The 24,717-nt window shown below is 44.5% G+C and overlaps 1 long non-coding RNA gene across 1 annotated transcript; it reads left to right on the plus strand.

Annotated features, from left to right (window-relative positions):
• The first annotated feature begins 11,995 nt into the window (after nucleotides 1–11,995).
• On the plus strand, nucleotides 11,996–22,921 carry LOC128146374 (uncharacterized). The gene is made up of 2 exons (XR_008236741.1): nucleotides 11,996–12,076; nucleotides 22,713–22,921. It is a non-coding gene; the product is annotated as an uncharacterized LOC128146374 (long non-coding RNA).
• Nucleotides 22,922–24,717: the final 1,796 nt, after the last annotated feature.

Below are 24,717 nucleotides of genomic sequence, written 5' to 3' on the forward strand. Positions count from 1 at the left end.
ACAGGTCTATTTTCTTTTAAAAAATACATAAAAATACAATTTTACTTTTCATGAAATGAGAAATGGAAATGCACAGCCAGAGGGTGTAAAAAACTAGAAAACAGGTGAGAGTGAGACTGTATGTCTCTGGCTGTTAGACCACGCAGGAGACACCACGCAGGAGTGTTTTGGGATGGAGGAGTTGAGCACTTGCACCCACTTGCTGCACTTGCCATTAATTTATTAAAAACAAACAAGATACTGGATTTCAAATGAAGCAATAGCTCAACTGTGGAAAATAACCACTTGCATTTTATTGCTTTATTTAGTATAACCCTCCAAAAATTCTTCTTCTTTGAAATAAAACCAAAAAGAAAAAAAAAATGGTCTTGTGGCTGGAGAGCAGTGTTTTCCTTTAGGCCATGAAGTTGTTAAAATCATTTCAAATGAGCTTGGTGTTTAGTCTTCACTGCAGGAAACATTGCTCTACCTGTCTGAAATAGCTCTTATCAGGAAAATAATGCTTACTACCTCTGCTGAAAAATCAAGGGGTGACTCTTTAAAACAGTTATATGACCTTTAAAAAGTACACAAAATAAAGGAACAACAAGGATGTTGGAATCCCCATTAGTTAAATGGCCTCCTAGGCTTTCATTGGATTATGGATGTATTTAACTAATAGAAAACATCGCCTAGTCCGATTCCTGTCTCAGAAGCAAAATAGGGATAATTTAGTATCAGGAGTGATTAATGTCATTTACTTACCCGTTTTGTTATAGCTGTTACTGAATTTAAAATGCTACTCACAAATTAAATATTTTACAACCGTTTTGTTCCTAATTGGTTGCAGATCACAGATTTCCTTTAAACATAATGGCTGTTTAGGTGGTGGGGTTTGCAATGCACATTGTTTTTTCACAATCACTTTTGACATTTTGAGAATTTGTTTAATTTTGATTAATTTCAGTTAAATAAGATGAGCGTGTACGATCTCTTTGGAATGGTCTGTTGTTTCAAAGTGTGGTTTAAGTGCGCAACATCCTTTAGCTTATTAATTTGCACACTTTGCCATATACATGTTGGCCTTTAAGAGTCTGAATTAATGTAGCTTAAAGAGATGTTATCTTGATTGTTATTTGGATCAGGATAGTTTAACATACCCTTAATAAAAACAAATACCCTGTCACATAATGAGACTAAAGTTTTTAGGGATTTGTTTTGATGATATCTTTTAATGAAATGTTTAATTCAAATGAGAAATAGTGAAGCAGAGAGTGCACATCCTCTGTATGAGCAGCGGAGAAAAGATGGTTACTTTCTTCCAGCAGGCTAACGAATAACAATTTTAGGATGCCAGTGACTTCTGGAAGTTGTACTGAAACCAAGATAGGTCTGCCAAGAGCCAGGTAAGAGCAGTAGACAAACTTTATACTGTATTGGGGTCTACCCCTGTTAGACAAAGCTTATATGCATACTTGGAAGAAACCTTAATAGTTTGTTTTAAACATTATCAAGGTGTTCTTACTGTGTGATTTGTGGTTTGTTTGTTTGTTTGTTTTTTAAATCACAGTTGACCTACACCTTTCTTCTCTTACATTTTTACATGGGAAAGAGAACAACTGTCTGAGCTAAAACATAATAATGCCTGAAATTTCCATTGCCAGGTTTTAACAGAGCAATTTTTCTCTTAAATTCTTGACTTTTAAAAGGATTTTGGTGGTGTTCACAGCACCAAAGTACCTTCCTTCTAAGCTTAGGTCAAAAAAATGTGCTATCTCTGGTTTCTGCCACAAAGTGCAAGCCTTCCTCTTCACTGGTAATATTAAATCAAGTATCTGGAAGAATTGGTGAACTGATTCTGCCGTGCAGTCCCTTGCACTTTTCTCTAGTTCACTGTTAATATTGTCCACACAAAAACCAACTCTTCCTTGATGGCACTGTTAATTCCTCCCAATCTTTCTCTGCCTAGTGGAACTGCCCAGTCATGAAATCCTTCAAACATCCTCCGACCATTTGAATAGCGGTCCTTTTCTTGCCTTCCTACAGCAGCCTTGCCACGTGACATTTGCCCACCTCAAAACGTGTGATGTGCTACAGCAACCATGCGCAGGCTACATTTGCCCCTTCCTTTCCAAATTCAAACATTTGCTCCCTGATGATTCAAATATTGATTTAAACAGTCTTTGATGTCATTTGGGGAAACGCATTTGAATGTTTTAAATGTGGACTCCGTCCACTACAAGGAATACTCAGAGGATTGAGACAAACAGGGACCCTTTGCACTTTGTTAGCTAATGTCATATTCCCTGCAGCATTTACTAAAATCATTTAGTCACAAAGATAACATTGTGGATAAGGAATATTTTTAAATGTTTTGAAAAGACACTGTTATCTGTTTGATCTTAACAGATGACTTCTACAATCTAAATTCCATCTTCACCAATAGAAAAAGCTCCTATTCTGTAAGAGAGTGTTTATAGTGAACTGTATCTGAGTTTGTCCTGGGTTTGGTCACAGGCTCCTAAGAGGTTTCAGCTCTCATTGAAAAATTAGTTCTTCTTCTGGGTTGTTATTTCCCAGGTATAGATTTCAATTAGCATGAAGAAGCTCTCGTTCTCACATAAATGTTCCCAGCTACAAACTGGTAGATTTAACCAGGACTTCCCAGCTTCTAGGTGGATAAACACCAAAATTTCATTGCTATTTTTCCCCCATTGACATGAAAGGCATACATAAACATGCTTAAGAGCTAGCAGTGTTGACTGAAATATTTCTAAAGGGTCTTTTACACCTTAAGCACCCACCACTTTCCTGTGTTTAAATGCACAATGTCTGTGAGATATTAACCAAAGAAATTCTGTAATTGCAAAGATTATTTTTCAGGGCTTATTAATTAATTTATTTTCATTTTCCTCTTGTGCGAACAAAGTCTTGCTTAACTAGTTTGGTACCTTTCATTATAAGTGATGAAGAATGTTAGATTATAATTAAAGGTAGGTGCTCTGCTTGGTTAACCAGAGGTGCCTGGAAACTGGGTGTGAACTAACAAGTGATATTTTAAATATAATTGAACCTCTAATCCTTGATGGACTTGAATAATTGGCATACAGCTTGAGAGAAAACAATTTAACAAAATGCCAATATTAATTGTTTTGGATTTGTGAGAAGAGCAAACCACACAAGTTTTAAGGTAAGGGGAAATTAATCTTGAAACAAAGTTTTTAATAAATGTTGTTTAAAATTAAGCCTCACTGGTGCTAGTGAGCAATACAAAGATTAAATTTAACTTTGGAAGCATTCACTAAGGCTGCAAGCTTAAAACAAAGTTGTATTGGTTAACAGCTAAAAGCAATGGAAATGAGTTTTCAATTCATTTCTAGTATGCAATTCAGTAGCCATGCCAAGCAAAACTGTGAACACTTCTTTCTGCAGTTTTCTATTTCGTTTTGAAAAGACAGTTTATGAGATAGTCAAACTAAGAGCACAGCCACATGTTCACCCCTCTAAAACCCCCAAATTGAAGCTGAAGCTTCGCAAGCCTTTTGAACTAAACTGGTTTTTTGATAATCAAACCATAATTTCATAATTCCATTTGTATAGATCAGCTCCTTTTAAATACACCAACTGCATCTACACAAGTGTTTACTGGTGGGATTTTAGAGTTAAAAAAGGAAAGGCTGTTTTCAACATTCAGCAGAGAAACAAATAGCTCTGCTAACACTACGTACAGACTGCACTCACACCTCAGACAACACACAACTATTTTCATGTTTAGCACATATTTAACAGATACCGTAAGAAAAAGAAAACCTTTATAATGATTTATTTTCATATTAAATTCTTAACTCAGAAGTGAGATGTGACCCTTAGATAAATGTCCCATAATACCCTGCTGATTCCTCCCGTTTGGTTAGAGCTAACAGAATCATATTAATTGGCAACTCTGCTGGGGGGGTAAAGAGGTGGGTTTTTTCTTCAGTTACTTTTCTTGAATGTCAAACAGATTAGTGCACTAAAATGTCTGGGAGACAAACATGCTGCAGATATCAAACAAAAGAAATTCCAAAATTGTTTGTGAAGGTGAATTCAGTGAATGAAGGAAATAACTATGCTTTTACCATGCTCTCTGAACTGCAGGTCATACACTTTATTTTGTTTTAGGTTGATTCTTCTTTTAACTATTTGGAAAAAAACTAAGAGAGAGATTTGGAAAGAAGGAAAGAACTGATCCCAGATTTTGCTTCTGATTAAGTTTTGTGGATTGTCTTTATTTAAGAAAAAATAACCTGAATGTTCCTCTTGACACTAAAACAAAGAATGAGATCCTGAAATACTTTCAAGTGTAGGTTTTGTCACTGTAGTGCACTCCTAAAAAAAATCTTTCACAGCACAACTGTCTCCTCTCCCTGCCTATCTGAAAGAACATTTTAATTGTTTGGTACAACAGAATGATCCCTTAATTTTTGTTCCAAAAATAGTTTAAAGTACAAATCCACAGAATTTTGGAGATGAGCACATCCTAGGTATTTTAGGAAGGCATTATATTTTGTAAATATTTTGTTTTAAAATGTACCTACAAAACCTTGTACAATGGTGAAAGGATGAACTTCCTGAAATTAGCTAATCCTAAAAAAGATTCTTTCTATTTAAAATTTTGTTTGCTACTAAGAAACCCTGGGTTCTCTAAAAAGCAAATGTCCTGGAAACCTTCTTATTGCATATTCTGGACAAGATAGAAATAAGTGTTGCATATTAGTACGAATTAATTCAAAAAGTTTGTGCAGTTTGCTCTAAATAAAAATAACTAAATAAAATTAGGAGGCACTTGAACTATGATTTCAATAAATTTTTATGCTGAACTATCTAAAAGACGTGCTCTTTAATTTTAATAGTGAGTATTGGATAGAAAAAAATAATTTAAAATACTCTTTGTGGTTTTTTTCCGTGTACAGCTCCACTTAAATTATCTCATTCAAAGTAGTGCACTTTTGAACCAGTAAACTCATTCTTAAGTTAGTGTTAAACTGATAAACTAATTTCAAACAAATGTAACTCAGTGCCAACACATAATTTCAACAAGAAGCAGAATTACAACAACAAATACCAAACAAACTATTTGACTGTTTGAGCCTGTGTGAAATCTGAGAAAGGTGGGTTTCTCAAACAATTATTATAGGAACTTTGGGTTGTTTGTTGGTTTGGAGCCTTTTTCTGTTCCATTCAGTGACGTTACATTTTACTGATGGAACACTTTCAAGCTGGGTTTTCTTTTAAAATTTTAGATTGAAATGAAGCTTCAAGGCACAGCTATGAATTTTCTTTTAAATGATGACTAAGAATTACTTGCTTTCTAAGGAGAGAACATAGCTATTCGCTTTTATACCCATGCCAAACCTCTGCAGTATTTCTTTGAGCTAACCTTTATCCCCTTTCTGGACTTGTATTGGTCTCTGCTAGAAAGCAAGTCAGCTGTAATTACTTACAGGTGAGTTATTCCATACTAATGAAATAGCTCTATGAAAACGATGTTATTGAATTGAAATGTAGATGGCAGAAACACATTGATTTATTTTGCATGGATTTTTAAACGCTTAACAATCGCTCTCTCTCCCCTCAGTGCTAAAGAAATCAAGATCCAGCAGAGAGAGAAGTGAACATGAAGTTTACTTGTAAGTTAGACTGGTATCGTTTCTGCACGAATTGGGGGCAGAATGAAAAAGAAACTTGGTTCAATAGTTTCCTAGTAAAATGTCTCAATTTTTTATTTCCAAAAGCCTGGTGCTGGGCACAGCAAGGCACAGCACCCTTGCACTCCTACCTTCCTCCTGACACTAACTGAAAGATGAATTTGTTTACTCTGTTGTGCTTTTTTTAAAAGTGTGAGTAACTCCACCCATAACTCTGCAACTTCCCACTCACCCAGTCCTTTTTAACCTTTTAAGCACTGCTCCTGACCCTCCATCCTCGCTGCCACTGGAGCAGGCATTTTCAAGCCACATCCATTTTTATTGACCAGAACCAGACTGAAACCTCCAGCTCCCAACAGCAGCCCCCTCCGAAAGTGCCCCCAGCAGCTGTAAAAATAGGGGCTCTTTCCACACCGGCCCGCAACTGCCTTGGCCTTGCGTTGGCAAAAAGGAGCCAATTGCCCCTTGCATTTGTCTGCAGGAGGGGGTTGCTCTTAAGGGGTTCTTTTCCCCCCTCTCTCTCCTTATATATATATATATATATTATTTTTTAGCGGGGGAGGGACGGGGTTTTGTTTTGTTTTTACAGCAGCCATCCAGAGCTCTGGGTATTGATTTTCGGGCACATGAAAGGGATTTTTTACAGGCCTTCCCTGTGGAAGGGAGCAGCAGTAAAAGGTGATACCACCCACTCCGAAGGAATGCTGTGCATGCAATTAGGAGCAAGCTCCCAGCCAGGGGGTTAGAATTCAAAGCAAGGCAAAAGCTCCCCACCTCCCACAAACAACAAATCCATTAAAACTACCAAAGCCATCAATACTAATCAATGCATCCAGGGGCCATTAACTGTTTCGGTGCTCGGCTTCCTCCCCCCCCCCCCCCCCGCCCCTTTCTCCCTCACACTCCTCCCTCCGCAGCCGCGGGGGCCGCATCCCACTGATGAAATCCGTGTCCGTCCGTCCCCCCCGCTCCCGATTTGGGTCGGTAGCGTTTTGTTTTACCACTTTTCCCCGCTCCCGGAGCCGGTCGGGCACTCCCGGCTCTTCAACCAGCCTCATTAAATATCATTAAGCGCAAACAGACTTCAAAGGGCTGGTCAGGAGCTGGGCTCCGGCCGCCGGGTAAAACTCCCCGGGGCAGCCCCGACCGCGTCCTCCCCGCCGGCCCCGGGGCAGTCTCGGTACGGGACTGGGTGGGACTGGGTTGGACTGGGCTGGACTGGGGGGAGGCAGAGGCTGCAGCGAGGCAGGGCGGAGGGGTAGCAGCGAAGTGGTTAATCAATACCAGGGGCTGCAGGCAGGGGAGGGGCGGGGTGGAAGGGGGATAAAAAATGCAGAAAGGAAGGAAATGGAGGGAGTGAGAATTAGACTCACTATAAAACCTCCTCATTCTGATTTACAAAAGAGGGAGGGGGGAGAGATGGGGGACGAGGAAAGAGCGGGGGGGGGGGGAGAAGAAAACGTGAGCCAACAAGCACAATGCCCCTCTTTCCTGTAGCGAGGATGTTTATTGGGGTTTGGGCTAGAGCTGGTTTTAACTACGAGTCCGCAGACGCGGTGGGATCCGAGGGAAAAATCACATCCATGTAAAACCTATGGAATTAAACTGATTTTTGCATTAGCTGTGTCTCTCCTCTTTTTTTCCTTTTTTTTTTTCCCCTCCCATCCAATCCCTCATTCATAACTTGCATTTAGTGACTGTTTTTCTCATTCATGTTCCCCTCCCTCTCGGACACTGTCAAACCGAGCACAAGAGCCTGCTTTGTAGAGGTTTGATCAGCAGAGATTTGAGCTCTTTGGGCTGGCTGCATTTTGGTCACATTCAATCACTTTTGAAGCTATCGATTGGATATGTTTATGGAAACACGTAAGGTATTTTTGGCCATCTGCTAGCTAGGAAATGATTAAGATTATTTATTTTTAGCAAAAGGAACGAGGAGATTTCTCTGCCTTTCTTATTTTCAATCCTGCAGATAGGAAAATGTCCTTAAGAAAATATTGCAATTTTATCACTTTAAAACGATTGTTCTGTCTAAATAAAGATGTGTGTGGGGGGGGTGAGGTTGGGTGTGTTTTAAACTTTTAGAAATCGTTTCTGACAGCTTTTAAATTACTAAAACTTCAGAGGATGCCTTTTTGTTGTGAATGGTGCTTTTGTTTATATTTTTTTCATTTTAAAAATCCTTCAACAAACTGCATTTGTTGAAAAACTGTAAGAATCTGGGGAAAAATAAAGAACAATTTAAATTTCAGTGATATGTAGACACATAGATGTGGATAGAGATACACATACATAGACTGATTTTAAACTGTTTTATTCTAATGTGTCTGAATCAAAGCCCATTCAAATAAAACTTTTTTGTAAACTACTTGGGTAAAAATGTGGTGATGGTGAAATCTCACATATTTTAGGGGCAAGTTTTAGGGTCATTCAAATCAGTGTTTGGATAAAGGATCCATTAATTTTTCAAGTTTGTGTGTTAAAAAAGAAAAGTCAAGGTAGCCATGCTAAATGAGAAGAGAATTATGATTTTAGATGAGCTCAGAGGTGACTGATTTCCAGCCTCTCTGAAGGAGTGGTAGTGCTTTTTTTTGAAGTTGAGGCAAACCAAAAGTCCAATCTGTTTAAGTTTAAACATTACTAGTCAACGCTGTTCTGTGAACATGTTATGAATCTATTTGTTCCTGTCTCCCATGGAGTTTTATCAATTCGTTTTGAATCCAGCCTTATAGTTTTGTCCATAGGAGCAAATGTTTGCAGCTAGGGAGCTGGGAATAGAAGGTAAAACACAAAAATCAAATCTATCCTTCCTAAATGTAGCAATCTTCCACAAGGATGGATTTTAAAGTTAATTTATAACAGCCTCTGTAAATATCTTTGGAAACTTCTGTGAAATTTTTCTTGCCCTCGTCTCTTCTCTTTGTTTCTGTCTGTCATCCACATTCACAAAGCATATGTATGTTCAAGATCCAATTAAGAAGGTTTTATATGAGTTTGTACATGTGTTTTCACACAGATGATAACGGTGAAGCATGTTACTGTGCTGTTCGTGTGGGACTACGTTAACCTTGCAGATGGGAAGAGTGTTATGAAAGAAATCGTAATTAATAGCATTAAGAAGGTGATTAAAATAAAAACCGCGTTATTGCAGCAGGGGTCTCATTAAGGAATAGTCATGCCTGTCTGCCACAGATTTAAGAACTTTCAGCCACAAGGCCTTGAACTGAGGCAGCTCCAGTTTAAGCAAACGCAGCGGAGACTCCACCCCCAGTGACATCAGATTGAGTTACACTGCAAAAACACCCCAAGATCTAGAGGGGGAAAAAAAAAAAAATCAGCTTTTCTCTCTCCCCTCCTTGATGTTTAAAAATGATAAAAACGCCATTCTTCTCCGGCATTGGACGTTTGCAAGGACCCCTTCTTTAAAGCAAACTAACAGCAGAACAAATGTCTTTTCTCAGTCTTCCTTTCCAAAGGGAGGGGAGAGCACAACTGCACATTTGCAGCAAAACAACACACACACACGCACACACACAAAAATCTAAAGAATTCCCCAATGTCCCCCAGCCCCGAAACACAAAAATTAAATCAATCAATTCGGCATTATAGCAGAGCAATCCTCTTTTCACAGAGCAGGAAGGAGCCCCGTGGAAAGGGCTGTGGTACACAGCAACAGATCTGGAGCTGGGGACCAAGGATTGGCAATGGGGACCTTTTATTAACTTTACTTGCAGTTTGGCCAAAATTAAACTGACAAGCCCGTTTGGAACTTGCTGTAAAGTTACACATTTTTCACGTAAACATCCAAGGCAGTTGCCTTTCTCTAGGATGTGTCATTTCCTGTGTAGCTATAATAATATATTAAGTAAAGGGATAGCAATAAATTTACATATTTACATATATATAGATGCTGTGCATAGGAAAGATAGCAGGATGTTGCGTCTCTACAACAGCAGAAATCAGCAGAAAGCGTTTTGTTAAAAACTTTGGGAAATGACCACACTGAAATAAGAAACATGCTTCAAATATTCTTGGCATTCAAGACAAGGCTGGCAAGGAAAGATTTACGGACAAGTCAGTGTGGGACAGGAAAGCTTCTATGTTTAAAGATTCGGGGAGGTGGATGTCATGCTCAGGACACAGGTCACCAAAAAGAGCTACAAAACCAACTTAGTTCTTACCTGCTCCCCACGGGCTTTATTTTACTCTGAAACGTGCAATGCTAAACATTTAGCAAGGCAGTCATAAGGAGACTCTCTGGCGACCGATAGCAAGCTGAAGAAATTAACTGCAGGGATATAGGGGCTCACCTTTGCTCCAGGAAGGACATCTTTCCTTTTGCTGTAAGATATCTACTTTTTTTCCAGCAGTAAAGTGTCAAAGCCACAAAGGAAGCGATATAATTAGTGCTGGTACCTACTACAAACTGGGATCTCTGAAGAGAGACCAGTGCAGCTTTTCATATGTCTACCATTTTGAAATCAGAAAAACATTTTCTAACAGACAGAAGAATCCCTCTTGAATCCCCCCTGGCCCTTTTGAATTCACGCCCTGCCTTACATCAAACGCTTTTTTGCTGATTAACTGCACAATCAGGTCCCTGCAGATCAGGGGAAGAATGGAGAAGAGAAAAGCAACCTCTTTTCCAGAGAACAATACCATTATTTCAGCTCCATTGGACAGGAATGTGTGATTTCACAGCCCACTGCCCTTCTCTCCCATCTCCAAAAACACTGCCAGAGATCCACTGCTCCAAGTCCCCACCCATTAGTACCCAGATCCAGCATTTACAACTTGGGTTCAATATTTGTGCGTGGGGGGCTACGCACATATATGCATACATATATGGAGAAAATATCCAAATCATAACGAACTCCCAAGCCCAAGAATAGATACAAAGGAAGTTTAGTTTATTTTTAAAAATAGCTAATATCCTTCTTCTTGTATAACGTAAAATTCTAGTTCACACGCACACAAGTTATATTTTGGGGTTGGATTTGGTATGAAGGTAGTTAACAAATGAAAGGAGAAGATATTTTTAAATGGAAATAATTCCACAGTTTAGAGAGAAATACACTTTTTTCAAAGACACATTACTTAATAAAATACCAGTAAATACAGTTGTTAAAAAAAAAAAAAAAAAGCCTTTTTACCCACAAAAGTGTATTGCTTTCTCACAGCTTACCCGGCTCCTTTGCTGTTAAGTTTGCCTCATTGGAGTATGAAAACATTTTCATTTTACAAACATCTGTTGAAATCAATTGTTGAAGAGCTGATTCCACAGGAGGAACTATGTATTTTAAAGGGGAAGCAACCGCACAGTTGTGAGTTTGTTAGTTAACAATATGGCAGAAATCTTTTAAAAAGAGACACTCGCCAAGACATTTCCCCGTGAGAGAGACTCTCTCCCAATGACTCTCTCAGTCTTTGTTTATTCGTTTTTCAACCATTCCTGTGTTTTACAATTTGCAGGGCAAGAGAAATACTGGCTTCCCTCCCTAGCCCTTAAACTTTGATATCGCCTGATTTCAGCTCAACCGCGTGTACCAAAGGAAAACCTCTTGTTGTCATGAAAGTGCACCGAAGTGACCTGGTGGGTTTTGGTCGGTCGCAATTAAATCCCCTGCTTGGCTCAGCCCGCGGAGAGCGCGGCTGCGGGAGGGGAGCGTGGCCGTCCACGCTGCTGCCCGCCGGTCCGGGAGGGAGAGGAGCCGCCTCTCCCGTGGGCACGCACCCACGGAGCACCCGTCCCCCGCCCCCCCAGCAAACGCTCCCCACCTACAGCAATAATTACTTATTCTGAATTTGACAAATGTAGCGATTTGTTTTGCCCGGACAGGGCTTGCGGGAAAGAGGGTCGAGCTTTGAAACCGAAATAGACATAAAATAGCTGCAACCTCTTGGGCAGAGCAGCCACCCCCCCCCCCCCCGACCACACCTCTCCGATCCGGGACCGCTGGGGATCAGTTTTGTTCCCCCAACACCAGCACTGCCGAACAAAAGGGAGAAAGAGAGAGAAAATAATATTTGCTCAGGTCCCCCCTCTGTTCGCCTTTGATTTATCTGTTTACAACCGGGACCCCCTCAGTTGAAACAAAAAATCAATGAAAATGTAGTTGGAGAAAAGGCGGGCAAACTACTGAAAAAAAAAAAAAATTTGTGAATGGAAGAATGTGTTTGTGCATTCATTGTTAAAATAAAGAGCGTGCCGTGACGCGAGCAGCCGGGCGCCAATGGGCGAGGGGATAATATTTTTAAATATCCTCCCCGGGAGCCAATGGCGGAGGCGGTGGCAAAGACTAGCGCAGGGGCGAGCCAATGGCGGGGGAGGTATGCTAATGAGGAGTTGGTCAGGCAGGAGCTGAATGTCAACTAGTCAAAGATGGAGGCTGGAGCGGGGAGGCCATGAGGTTGGTACTGGAGGATTTGCCCACGTTTTGATCGATCAGGGAGCCACGCCGAGGCGCGCCCGGGGCGGCGGCGGCCGGCGGCGCGGGGCGGCGGGAGGCGGCGGCGGGGGGAAGGTGGTGGTGGCGGCGGTGCGGGAGGGGGCGGCGGGGGTGCGCGGAGCCGCGCCGCTCTCGCCGCCTCTTTTGCGCCTCTTTTGGCAACTTTCCCCCCCGCGGCGCGGGGATCCGTCCCTCCCGCCGCCAGGTACCGCGCAGCGAGCGGGGCCCGCCGGCCCTGCCGCCGCCCGGGGGCCGCATCCGCCTGCCCGGGCGGAAATGGCGGGAGCTGCGGGCCCCGGGGCGGGGGGGGTGGGGGGGCGCGGGGTGACGGCGGGGCGCGCCGCCGCCGCTCTGACAATGGCCCGCAGGGCGAGCGGCGGCGGGCCGGGGGTGCGCCCCCCACCCGGGGCAGCTGCGGGGGGGGGGGGGGGGGGGGAGCCCGGCGGAGAGAGCGGGGCGAGGCGGAGAAGTAGGAGGGGGGGCCGGTCGCCGTCGGCGCCCCTCGCCCTCCTCCCGTGCGGGGGCTCCCCGGCGGGGCCGCGCCGCCGGCCGGGCGCTTCCCGGCGAGGTTTATCCCCGCGGAGCTGGGGCGGGAGCCTTTTCCTCCCCCCCCCCCCTTTTTTTTTTTTTTTTTGGTAAGTGCAGCGATTTCCCAAGTGAAGTTCTCGCCGGTCGGTTTGCTGTTCTGGCGTGCGATCGATACGGGGTGTTGAAAGGAGCCGGCGGCCGGAGCCGCTCCGGGCGGCCGCGGGGCCGGCAATCGAAGCCGGGGGCGGCAGAAGCGGGCAAGCGCTGGCCGTGTCGGCCGACAACGGAGGGGAGAGGAGGGGGGACGGGTGCGGGGGTGCGTCCTCCGGGCGCGAAGTGCTGCAGAAGTACCGGGAGAGGCGATCGCTGGCAGGCTTGGCTGAAAATCTCTAGATAGTGGTGAGCTAATTTTTTTTTTTTTTTTTTCTTTTCCCTCCTCTCTCAAACATTTCACCTATGCAAACGCTTCTGAGAAATTGAGTGGGATCCCACGAATCAAATTCTTTTCGCCGGAGCCGAGCCCGCTCCCTCCCCACCCCCAGCCCCGCGCCGAGGATTGTGTTTCAGGGGAGGGTTTGCGTGTGCTGCCCGCGCTCATTGTGCCACGGAGCTCCCCGTAAAAAACACTATCCCCGTTTTTAAACGTAGCAGAGCTCCTATCTCTCTGGATACCACGTAGAACTGTTTTGCTAAAAGATCCTGTTTTAAGAACCCCCCTCTTTTTTTGCTTAAAACCCCCAAAGAGCGAGGCAATAAGTCACATGCTATCTCCAGCCAGTATTTATATTGGCTTAATATTTAAATCTCGTAAAACTAATGCTTTGCTTAAATAGTCCAGAGTTTTTGCAATAAACCAGGGTGCGCAGCCCAAAGTGTTTCTTTGGCATTCTTGCACTTTGCCCCAATTCCGCTCCGTTTCCCTCCAGTGTGTGGTCTTCGAGTTGTGTAAGGAAAGCTCGTACCCTCAAACACAAACCTGGGGCTCTGGAATTAAAAAAACTTCCTAAACTTTAAAGCACGTTTTTTCTTCTAGTTTTCTTTTTCTTTCCTTCCTTCTTTCTCTCTTTTCTTTCTTTCCTTTTTTTTTTTAACATTTCCAAACTAGCCTAGGTTTCTGGATTAGGGATAAATTATTGTACAAAAAAAAGGAGGAAAACCTAAAATTAAATCAGAAGATAAGAATGATACAGTTTAAGGTTCTAATTGGGTTGGGACGTTTCCAAATCAATTGGCTTTCTGTTAATACTACTCTGAAAATTTGACAACTAGAATTCATTTAGTGCATTTTCTCACTCAGCCCAAACTCCCCCAGACTTGAACCAGTTTAATTCATTTTAGCATTTGGTACGATTCTTACTTGTCTATACAGTTTATGGAAAGTTGTTTTCAAGCTTGGATTTCTTTGCATAGAATTTCTTTGCATTGTTTGAAGTTTGAAATCAAAGTATTTTATCATTTCTCCAGTGATTCTTATTTAACAAATAGTTACATTTTCCAGCTTTAAGTTTGAAATGCTTTAGAGAAACAAATGGTAAACAGTTTGAAGCCTAAGGACTAACAAGTTGACTTTTAAATGTTACTTATTGCTAAAATTATTTGGAATGTCTGATTTGTAATGATTAACTGGTGTTTTCTCCTTACTACCCATATATTCTTTTTGAAAAAGGAAAAATTACAATAGTAGTGATTTCATGATGCAAGTAGATTATTTTTAAAGGTCTCTCACACCTGGGTGGCAGTTGTTTCAAAAGCTTGTTTAGATGCTTGTGTAAAATAGCAAGACTTCCTTATCAATTAAAAATAAAAATAATTTAAGCTACCAGCAAGCATGTATGTAATAAATACCAAATATTTTACCAGACGATTCAGATGAAAGCAATAGAAAGGATATGAACTTCTCCTCCATTGTGTCTTTAAGATAATGTTTAATCCAATTCACTACACCTACTTTTGTAAAATACTGGGGTGCTGAAATGCAAGGAGGACAATCCCAATTCTGGTCTTATGTTTTCACATGCTCTAAATGCAATACACTTACCATTGAGAAGAAAAAAAAAAAGTCCCTAAAACAGTCTTATCTAAATTCTTGCTGAAGTTAATTCAAGATGCAGCTGTGAAATATTAAAATCTAATTTTAAAGAATGACATTGAAACAATGTGGTTGTTGAAGAAACTCCTTTTTTTTGAATGTAACAAATTTGTTTTAGAGTAAATCATGCACAGAAGGCCATCACTTGGAGAAGTTTCTAACTGATTTATCACTTATTTTGGAAAGTCTCTGAAGTATGCTGTTGTCCAGAGCCCTTTTTCTGTTGTACTACTGGCAATTATGATGAGCAGTGCAATATTAAAAGGGCATTGGCTGGCAGAAACATGACCCCCTTTAGCAGCCCACCCTCTTCAGAGTGGGCAAACAACCCTAAAATAGATGCCTCCTCCAGTGTATTTATGCACGTGTGTGAAATAAGGTTTTATACATGTGGGAGTGGTTTTAAATAAGGAGAGAGATTCTGGGTTATACATTTTTATATGTCTTTCTATACAAAGGGGCTGGAATAATTTCAACACATCCTATTTAAAACACAAGCTCCAAACATTTCTGGGAGCTTTCAAGGCATCACATTACCTGCTTTGTTTACCAATAACTTGTGAGTAATTCATTATTAATTTCTACACATTTCCATACAATTATCTACATTGAAATTTTATAATGATTTCTTTATAGTTTTTCCCCCTTACAGAAACTTTCCCCTATATGTTTAAGGTGGTCCCTATCAGTGTCTATAGGGATTCAATGCTGTTGATTTGTTTCTAAGAATCTGTGGTGTTTATACTGTGATTTTTGAGTGGTGACACACACAGATACATGTGAGGTTGAAGCACAGACGCTAGGTATTTTTGTACACGAGTCTCATCATTTCTGTAACATTTTCCATAGCAAATCAAATCACTGTGTATTTATACCATTCTATACACAGACACACACCACCAGCCTTTTTCATCTGTACTGGTCAACCACTATAAAATACACAGCACAATTAAGAAAACTTCTGAAGGCACAGGAAAGGGCTGACACTTTCTGTGATTTATTTAAATTGTGTAGTTCAGATTCATTGACTGACCAATTTGGTTTTTATGGAAACACATATGTTTGGGGATGCTGAATTATGTCCCTTGTTCTTTTATTCTCCATTACTGTAGCAAAATATTTTGTTGTATAAAACCTTTATAACGTACCGTGCCTAGGTATACTGGGCATGTAGCAAAAGACTTGAATGGTTTGTTTAACAAGCCATACTAACAGTGGTCTTTCTCTCTCTCTGTCTTTTTCTCTCTTTCTGTCATTTTTTTAAACTAACTTTTTGTTGTTGTTTTTTTACCTTGTCTAATTACGGTTGCAAATAAACTTTGTCATGCAGAGTTTTATTGAGGCTAAACATAAAAACGTTATTGTGGTTAACACTGTAATGTAACAGTCCCTTACAAAAGGATGCAGGGACAGCTGTGCAGAACGTGACAGTGGCTGCTGGTATCGCTGGCTCTGACAATGTTGCACTACTGTCTGCACAAATAAAGCAGTGCAATAATATTGTCAAAGCATTTGGTTCCAGTCCTAATACATCCTTTATGATCAGTTACTGTTGCACACCCAGCCCCTGACATTATGGGATTCTGTAGTTATTTAATGCATTTTAGTAGGGAACCAGCCCCCTGCTCTGATTCCTTCCCCCCACCACAAATGCTCGAGCAAGCGTTAAAATGTCAAGATCATGTAGAAATTGCCTAAAAAAAATCCCTACCCTTGTGTGTGTTTGTTTGTTTTGTGTTTAGGTTGAGTGGTCTGTATGGAAATTCCTTGGGTTTTGTTCCCCGTTTTGACTGCTTCAGTGTACAAAATGGATTGCCCTTTCTGCCACTAGCGTGGGTTTGTGTGTCCAAGTTGTAAAATAAAAAGCTGGCCTATTCACATTTTAAAGCCCTCTTGTCCTCCTTTAGAGCAATCACCACCTCTAAAAATATCCTGACCAGGTTTGAATATTTTCTTGCTACTGCTTTAAAAATCAGAGGTTTATGAACCTAAGGATGTTATTGTTGTGTATAGAATTCAGTGACTTTAATGTATACACATGTATTCACAGGCAATTTAATTTTTGCTTCCTATTGATGTATTTTTGAAGTTCCATCGTATTTCCCTTTTAGAGGAATTACTGTTAAGATTAAAGCAAATTGATACCTTCATTTTCATTTAAAAAAAAAAAAAGAAAAAACAAAAAAAAAAGAGTAGAAGGCACCTAAATAATAATCAATAGGTTTTGAAAGACAGTCTTTCCCTGCACTTCCCAATAGCAACATGGAGCGAGTCTGAGGGACGCCGGGATGGTGTAGGCCTAGGAACAGGAATATTGCATTCAGAATTGATCTTTAAATAACAATATGTTGGTGACTGTCACTCGCGGTGTAGTTGGAGGCAGATGTGGTATTTTCGCTTGCAGCTGCTAAGAAAGGGGTTTGGAGGGCTGGGGGATGGGACCTTCCTCTCTCTCTTTTTTTTCCTGAAGCCTTGAGCTGTTACCTTGGGAGCAAAGGGTGGGGGTGGGGAGAGCCGTCATATTGGAAATCAAATCTAGGTAAAGGAGCGTTTTCAGATTGCACTGCACATCCCAAGCCAGGCCGGGGTGTGCTAGTGAGCAAGCCATGGGGAGGCAGAAAATGGAGGACCACATCCTGGGGGTCGGTGTGCATGTGTCCCATTTTAGAGGGATGAGGGGAAGCTGAATCCTCAATAACGCACTCCACTTCTTCAGTGAACGAGGGAGCAAACAAAAGACACCTTTTCAGTCCCTCTATTTCTGGTGAGGAGCTGAAGCCTGTCTCCCTTTCCCGCCCAGAGGAGAAGGCTAAGCCTCCACGCCTGAACTGGAGGCACGGTGCTGGTGGCGGATGCGGTGCAGCTCCCAGGCCTCGGTGGAGGTAACCTGAGCCGGCATGGCTCCCTTTCTCTAGAGCTTTTCTTTTCATCCATCTCTCTGCATTGTAGCACAGTTGCCATTTTTGTGCGCTTTAAGGAACGGGGAGGCCTGTTTAGCTTTGGCACTGTCCCCTCCTCCTCCTCCTCCTAATTTTTGATTAATTAAAAAGTAGAGGAGAGTGAAACCTGTAAGGGATCTGCTGGGGGGGGGGGGTGTCTTCCCCCCGCCATCAATAGGAGCGCAAGAGTGACCAGAGTGGAGGCGAGAGGGGCCCTTCGCCACCCCTGGCCAAGGAGGACGGGCAGGCGGGTGGACCAGCGAGGAGCTGGAAGCCACCCCGGAGCAGGGCAGTGCTTTGTTCTGTGTGTGTGCGTGCTCGTGGAGCCCATCAGCGAGTGGAAGTAAGTGCTAGCGAAAGCCTTGGTGGGGCTGATGCTGGGCTGTAAGATGGCCTCTCAGACATGTGAGCCTGCCTTGTTAGGAGGTGGAGAAATCACAGGGGGAATAGATGCATACTTGTTTTCCTGCATAAAGTTATGTCTTTAAAAATAACATGGTCACTACACTTGAAAACCTCCCCTGGGCATGGGGGGGGATTTGAGGCGTGCGATACAGGGAAAGGCCTGTGCGGTGACAAGGGCCATATCCCATTTGCGGAGGGTGAGGGGACACCTTCTGAGGCCTCCTGGCTCCGGCTGGGGCAATGGAGCCCATGGAGGGCCCTTCACTGAGCACCGGCTCTCTTAAAGGCAGGCCCCGGGGATGCGGGGGGGCGAGGATGGGGTTCCCTGCAGATTTGGGCCTGGGATGGAGGTTACACATTCCAAACCCTCCCTTCCTCACTCTCTCTTTCTCTCTCTCTTTTTTTTTTTTAACCCTGCCTGGCTGAGGAATGTAACAGCACAAAAAAAAAAAAAAAGCACTGGAGTAAAGCAAAAAAAAAAAAAAAAAAAAAGAGAGGGGGGGATTCGGAAGCAAAGGCCCCTTCAGGAGTCTGTATTTGTGCAAGGGAAACCATTTGCATGTGTGTGGAGATGCCAGAGTTTGTCTCCAGTTGGGTCGGAGGGGGAGGGCGCGGGAGGAATGCGGGGAATCAGGTCGGGCTGCGGGGGGAAGGGCTCCGGCAGAGCCTCCATCCTGTTGTTGCATAAACTTGTTAAAAGAACCCCTCCTCTGTGGAGGCAGCACACATAGGGTATTAGTGTGGTGGAGGAGGCCAGACCTGCGCCCTGGCTACACAACCAATTGGAGCGGAAAGTGAAATCAGATGGTTTAAGTTTTCAGAGGGATTTTTTTTTTTTTTTTTTTTTTAGGGGGACTTTTTGAGTCATTGCATTGAGTGCTAGATCTGTGTTAAGGTCGCTCCTGCTCTCGCCGCTCTTGGGTGGTTTGGGGAAGGGAGGCAGCCGGGCGGGGGCAGGAGGTGCCGCTTCCCCTCTTGCGGTGCCCCTGGCCCCGGCCGTAGAGACGTGGGCTTGGGGCCCCGTGGAGAAATCGCACCCCTTACCCCTGCAGGCAAGGGGACGGGCGGTTCGTGGGCGGCTGGGGTGTGTAACGAGGGGAGTCTGTCCCCTGCCCTGGGGGAAGAGCTATTTGGGGGACCCCGAGATCAGCCCCACACGTGCTCCTTCCCCAGCCACGGCAACTACAAGACCTTTCACTTGCCCTGCTGTACAGGCAGGGCCAGAAGTGGGATCGGCACTTCCAAGGTGATAGGATTTAGCCCTATTTTGCTCCTGCATTTAGTACCACAAGTCTTTTTTTTTTTTTTTTTTTTTTTCCATCAGACAGCAGAGCACTGGTAAACACCATGCAGAAAAGCCGTATTGTGGGGTTACAAAGTCTAGGCTGTTTAAGGAGCTCTGTCATTCCTTTTAATGGAGCTCACTGACGCAGATCTGGCTTCTGCCAGCCGAGGAAATGTTGCTGCTGAGAAAAGGGTTATTGAAACCCACAAACTAAATATTATAAGCAAGAATCAAATGGCAGGACGTTCTGGAGTGTAATCCCTCCTGATTTCAGGAGAAGGGGAATGTATTGATAAGGGGCTGTGGGTGACAGAATCCCCAAGCTCTGTGGGTGAAACGCACTTGGGAAGGTGGTGTTTTCAGAGAGGATTATCAACCCTTACTCTCTGGAGTCTCTCACACCTGGACAAGTTGACTCTTGCATGGAAGCAAGAATCCCCTTTTTCTCTGGATGGATTTGTACAAGCTTGCTAGATAGACTTAAGGAGCCAGGACTGGAATGCTAAGAATTTTCTCTCTCTCTTTAAAAAAAAAAAAAGAAAAAAAAAAAGAGAGAATTAAAAAGGCAACACTTCCCAGTTTTAAAACAATGATAAAATTATTAAATAGGATGGAAAACTCTAAATCAGCTCTCAGCCTACAGCTGTTTCCAAAGTGTTTGCTCTGACCTTTGGTAATAGTGTCAATTCTGCTGCAGAAAATATATTGTAGACTATATAATGTATTTAATTGCAAGATGGCTTTTAAATGGTCTCCTTTCCTCAGGCGAGTGAAATGGCTGTGACCAGGGAAACAAGGCTGGACTGAAGCTTTGTTGCCCTTCTATGTTTTGTGAGGTTGCAACTGAGATGAAAATTTAAAAAACCCGCTTGCCCCAAGTGGCATCTTTAACCACAAGAGAAACAAACAAACAAACAAACAGCAACAAAGGGAAGGGGAAACGGCTCCCTAAACTAAACCAGGGAAGACAAGGTCTGCTCTCGCAAGGAGCAGAGGCCTCAGAGCTCCAGAGTCAGCTCACTAGTTTCTTTATCCCAAAGCTTCATCGTAAGGACACTTCAGTCTATTTGTCCGCTACCATCAGAAAAGGGGAGCTTAAACATACAGCAGTGACTCCACGACAGTGAAAGATTCCCCCCTTCCATTATTGAGCAACGTATAAAGTGTTATTTCCATACTAATCTGGGTGACATTTCCATTTAGTTTCTATAACTGTGATTAAAGGCGAGAGAGGTTTCTAAACATATCTAGAGATGCTGAGCCTCCTGGTGTATAAATAGCATGCATTTCATAATCTCTAACCCCCATATACATTCCAGAGAGTCTCCCTGCTATAGGACATAATGCAACCCAGGCTTTGCATATTGTTTGCAAACTGGGAGAATATTATTGGAGATTGAGTCAGTCTTATTTTTCTTGTCTTGTTAAAAAAAAAAAAAAAAAAGGAAAGTGTGGGGAGTCCTGTGCCAATACACCACTTGGAGATAAGGAAATTTTTGAGACACATCTAGGCTCTCAGCACAGATCCAGAATCATAAAGACAAAGTAACTTAATTGCCTTTGCTTGGAACTTAACTTGTGGCTGACACTTCTAATCACATCCCTTACCCTCTCCTGCCAGTTGTAGCTTCTGCAACAACTGAAATTCTTAAGTTGTGTAGAAATTGTCAAATCGTGCTTCCCCCCCCACTATTGATGCATTAGTAACGTCACTTGATGTGCAGATTTTATGTTTCCACTGTAAACTTGCCAGTGGGTTTGTCTCCTGGGCCATTGGAGAAGTTAAATTGTGTGTATTAAGTATAAGTCTTGTTTGAGATAACATCGAGGCTGAAGAGTGGAAAAGACATGGTAAACAATAAACAAAATAGAGACTGGACGGGAATAGATGGAAAGGTAAGGCTGAGCCTGGTTGCATCTTTTTTTATGTTCTCAGTCTAACTGGATGCCTAGGTTGCAGGGATTGTTGAGAAGCAGTGGTGGGATTAAACCTGAGGTTTTGCCAAGGTAACGAGAATACAGAAGTTTCATAAAACTCATTCTGAGCTGCTTACAGCAATCTCTGTGAACATGGCCTTTTAATTAGTGTGAGCAAAGGTTAATACAAATAAATAACATCGAAAAAAGATCCCTGTTTGTTTCCAACAAGCATCACAAAGGATGGGGAGAGGGAGAGGTTGGGACAGATTGGAGATTTTGTTTATCAGTCCATTAGAAAAAACAAACAATTAATGGCACTTCCCCTGTTCCCTTTTCTTTGGTGTGTCCTTGGTTTTCGGCTGCTTTGGGCAAGCCAGGCAACATCAAAGGGGACGCAGGGCTGCCTCACACCAGCATGCCAAACGCCAGGGATCTCTAATGGCAAAGACCAGATCAATGTGGCATGCATAAATTAGCCAAGAATCCATGAATTAGGGGATTGTCTCTCCATTACACTCCTATTTAATCCACTGGAAAGCAGGCTGAGGAAAGAGAAGCTTAAAGTGTCAAAATCATGACCTGGTTTGGGATGGCCTGGGAATGAAGTTTCCTTCCTCTTCCTCTGGACTCTCAAGTGTTCCTACGTGACAGATGCACTGGGGCAGGTTAACTGGGAGCCAGATTGCAGAGGAAGAGTCTAGTTGGCAAAGCAGCCCTGAAGCTGGAGGTGTCTCAGCCCCTCCCTGGGAATCATTTCTGTGCCTGTTAGTGTGTTCAACACTAAGCCAGCCCCAGCTGAAGATTGCGCCTTCCAGCCTAGGACAGAAAAGGTGCTGGGGAAAGGGGAGAGGAGAAGAAAAAGCCAAACAAAACAAGCTAGGGCAAAACACGCGTGCGTCTCCAAACACTGTTTAATCTGCGTGCATTAATGTGAAGTCAGTGCTGGAGAGCCAGCCCTGGAGATCCTGTTTCGCTTTCTAATTTTTGGTGTGTACTTAATCCCATGATTTCCAATGAAGGGAGGGATATTTTAAAACACTGGGCTCTCCAAGTAGGACAGCCTTAGAAAGGAAGTTCTCTGAGGGCTTGATGCCTGTTACTAAGGTTCAAAATACAACTATCAGTTAATCAAATAAATAGCACTTCGCAGCCTCTAACAGCTAGGCAGCTGATTCACTGAGGTTATTAATAAAGGAGAGAAATTTACACAGAAGAACAATGTGAGAACTGGGGATAGAGGTATAGAAACCTGAATAAAACCCACACTAGAGTTAATATGTCCTGGGAGAAAGGGGTAGTGCCCATGCACAGATTCTGCCGGGTCAGAGATTTACTCCATTCCTGCATCCCCACTCTCCCAGGAGCACACGGTGCTGTGATCCATAGGGCAGTGCACTGCTTTCTAACTTTTTACCCCTTCCCCATTTGCAGGCATGGAATGAAGCTCCCTCCAGTCACCTGCCGCAAGACACATTATCCAGCTTCCTAACCTTAAGGATGAGACCCTATCAATATTGCCTCTGCTTTTGTGATCAGGGTAGTAGTGCAATATTGCTTATAGGGTCTTTTCTTTTGAGGGTTATTCTTCACGGAGAGAAGAAAGCCACAGCAGGAAAAAAATAATCCTGTGTGCCCATCGAGTTAAGGGAAAAGTTGTGAAATGCCGAGCGTTGTTAGATAGGCAAGTAATTGTGCGGAGATGTTATTTGTGACAAATAATCGTGCTATTGTGGTGACTCAGGTTGCGAGTAATGGGCGTATTTTCGATGCTATCACACAGGATTCAAAACGGCCTCCTGTTTAAAATGCACAAGCGGTGATTGAAACCGGAGAAACCCATCACGGCTCCATTTTAAAATAGTACGAGTCCCGAGATGTTTGAAGGGTGCCTATTTTACATAATGATGTAAACACCCACCAAGGGATGGGAGGAGATACATAGCCACACTTGCTGTTTCTGTGCCTGATCCCAGCCCGAAAACCAGTGCGATGCGAAGCAGAGCACAGCACAAAGAGGCCGAGGCTCTCATCCCAATAACCTCCTCGAAACAAAGCTCATGCCTCTGCCTGGCGAGCACGGCCCGCCAGCTACAGCGCCGGGCTCCGCGGCCGGGCCGGGCCGGGCTCCGCCGCCCCGGGGGCCGTTCCGGGGTCGGGCACTGCCTCCGGCCCTTCCCGAGAGCTGTTCACCGAGGTACGTGGGAACGGAGCAGGGATGGGGGTGTTAAATCTCCTCTCCGCTTTGTGAGGGATCAGCTGGGGGCTGACAGCAGCCGGGACGGCCGAGTGGGTGGCCCTGCCTTCCATTTCAGGTGGTCCCCGCGGTCCCTTTCGGGACCTCAGGGGCCCAGGGAAAGGGATGGTGGGAGGGGACTGGGGGCCGGATCAGGGCGCGGCGGAGCAGCCGCCGCCGCCGCCGCGGGGCTTTCCGAGCCGGTCCCCGGGAGACGCGGGGCCGCTGCGGCGCGTCTGCCCGCGGCGGCCGGGCTGGGCTCGCCTCGCCGCCCCGGGGCCGTGCGGGGGAGGGCCCGGAGCCCTGTGAGGGCACCGTACCCGCTGCCTCCCCGTTGTCCGGCTGACCCTGCCGCTGCCCTCGGTTTAAACCCCCCACCCCCCCCCCAGCATCATTCCGGGGGGAGGCGGCCAGCTCGGGGACAAAGCCAGGACACCCCCCCCTCCCCGGGCTTTCCCTCCGTGCCCGCAGCCCGGCGGCCGGGCTGCAGGCCGAGGGGCGGCTGCTGGGCCAGCGCTGGGACCACCGGGCGGGCTGCCCCTCTTTCCCTGTTGCACTACTGTCACGGTCGCAGCGAGCAGTGCAATAATGAAAGGGCGTCAGTGCGCCGGGGAGCGGCGAGAGCCGGGGACGAGCCGGTGACAGCGTGCGGGGACGGGACGTCCCGCCGCCCCCCGAGAGCCACCTTAACGGGGGGGGGGGGGGGGGGCTTTGGTTGTGCAACTTTCTTTGTTTAAACACGCAGCGGCGGAGAGCGTGTGCGCAGGGGCAGGGCAAGGTGAGCGGCTCCGCGCACCGCCCTGCCCCGGGCCCGCGGCGACCGCCGGCCCCGGCCGCGCTCCCCCCCCCCCCCCCCCAGCCCCCCAGCCCGGCTGGCCGCGGAGCGTGGGGCAGGACGCCCCTCCGCTGTACCCGGCCCACACCAAATAAATAAAGTGACTCCCACGTCCCCTGTCGCTGCCTTTTCTTCCTGGTGGGTTTTCTTGCAGGTCACCAGCCCCTCCCCGCCTCCCCAGCAGCCACACGCAGATAAAAATCCATCCTCGACGTGTTTTTGTCCGGCGATCCGGTTTTTGTGGGGAGAGGTTGAAACCACTAATAGGAAAGCGAGCGTCTTCACTGTGGAGCCTGAAAAACGGGCTCCTGTCATGCCCTAGTGCTGGGTTCAGCAGTAGGGGAACACGGGTAGGGAAGCGAGTGCGT

The sequence above is a fragment of the Harpia harpyja genome, chromosome 9 (assembly GCF_026419915.1).
Source record: "Harpia harpyja isolate bHarHar1 chromosome 9, bHarHar1 primary haplotype, whole genome shotgun sequence".
Lineage (NCBI taxonomy): Eukaryota > Metazoa > Chordata > Aves > Accipitriformes > Accipitridae > Harpia > Harpia harpyja.